Below are 1,830 nucleotides of genomic sequence, written 5' to 3' on the forward strand. Positions count from 1 at the left end.
GGCAGAAGAACCTGGATGACGAGATCTCTGATCATGACAGAGAGGAAAAGGACACTGTTTTATAAAGGCTCCCTGTCACCGCTGTCGTCCCTGTCCTTACATGGGATTCTGGATGCTCCGAGCCTGAGCAGGAATCAGAAGTTTACGAGGGTTGTGTTTGCTTCCTTCAGAGATGACTACCATCAGGAGAGGCGCTGACAGGGAGACATAGTCGCGCACACACTAATAATAAGAGGGAAAAGAAAAACAAAATCCTCAAGTGTCGGGCCAGTGGCCCTGACTGCAGCTCTAGTCTCTGTCTCAAGCTCTTCTTCCTGGGGATTCCTGCGCTTCTAAACAAAAACCCCATCTGGGACCCTGGGCTCCAGGGAAAAACATTAGAGTTTCATTGGAACGGCTTTGTTTGCCAGATGTCGTCCATCTTTAATCCCAGCCCTGGGGAGCAGGGGACAGGTCGGTTTCTGTGAATTAGAGGCCAGCCTTGTCTACATAGTGAGTTTCAGGTCAGACAGGGCTATGTAGTAAGACTGTCTCAAGAACAGTTTTGATTTTTCCGGACTGGGGATTGAACCTAAGGCCCGCTGAGCAGTAGGTAAGTGTCCCATCGTTGGTCTCTACCTCCAGCTGGGTTCCCACCTAGGCTCCCTTCACTAAAATCCCTGGGCCACTTTTCAGATCGTGGTCTGGGCCGCCCTTCCCACAGAGCGCAGTAGGGGTTACCATTTACCTTCCAAACTTGTCTAATTGGCCTGTCAGGTGGTTCAGCCCAGGACCCCTTCCTTCCCTGTGCTCCTCCCCCTGAGGCTGAGCGGTTTCTTCACATAAAATGTTTGAAGCAAATCCAAGGACAGTTTGCCCAACTCTCTATTAAAGAATTTAGCTGAACAGATAGATGTTTGCCCACCGTTAGCATCGGTCAGACTTATGTCTTCTGTAAGACGCTCTGAACATCCACGTGCAGGTTTTTGCACGGACATCCATTTTCATTTCCCTGTGCGAATGTCCAAGATCGGCATTACCGGGCCATTCGACAGTTGCACGCTTAATTCCATAAGAAGTGGCCGAGCGGGGGCTGGGGATTTAGCTCAGTGGTAGAGCGCTTACCTAGGAAGCGCAAGGCCCTGGGTTCGGTCCCCAGCTCCGAAAAAAAGAACCAAAAAAAAAAAAAAAAAAAAAAAAAAAAAAAAAGAAGTGGCCGAGCTTTTCCACGGTATGGCCGTTTGTGGAGAATGCCTGTTCCCTCTTCCATTTTCCTCTCGGTGAATCCTGACTGACCAGATATCTCCACATCCTTAGCTTCTCTTGTTCCTACAGAGTCTTCTCTAGTCAGGTTGGCCTTGAACTCCTGATCTTTCTGTCTCTGCCTCCTTTGCTCTGGAAGCACAGGTGTCACACCTGGTTTTGTAATTCCCAACCAACTCTGTTTTTGGATAAACTCTATTTTGTGCAAGACCGAGGATTCCAGAAATCACAGAGTTCTCCTGGGCAATCATCCTATGGCAACACCCCCTGCCACTCCGCCACCCACCCCCAGCAACAGCATCAGGCTACAACAGTGGGGGTCAAGGTACACGGAGATAACCTAAACCATCCCTCAGAGAATAGATAACCCGACCATCCTGTTGGTCAGGTGGTTCTGCCCTCCTGTTTGGTTCCTGCAGATTAGGCCAGAAATGCAGTTTTTAAAATATTAACTCGCTGACCCGTATGGAAATTCCCCAAGTTTTCTGTAACCACAATAAACACCTTGTACCGCTCGGCTCGGGGCTCTCACTCTGACCGGCTGCACAGTGAGAGTCTGAGAGCTCGTAATAAAGACCCTTATGTGCT

Source organism: Rattus norvegicus, chromosome 17 (assembly GCF_021556685.1).
Source record: "Rattus norvegicus strain SHRSP/BbbUtx chromosome 17, alternate assembly SHRSP_T2T, whole genome shotgun sequence".
NCBI classification, from domain to species: domain Eukaryota; kingdom Metazoa; phylum Chordata; class Mammalia; order Rodentia; family Muridae; genus Rattus; species Rattus norvegicus.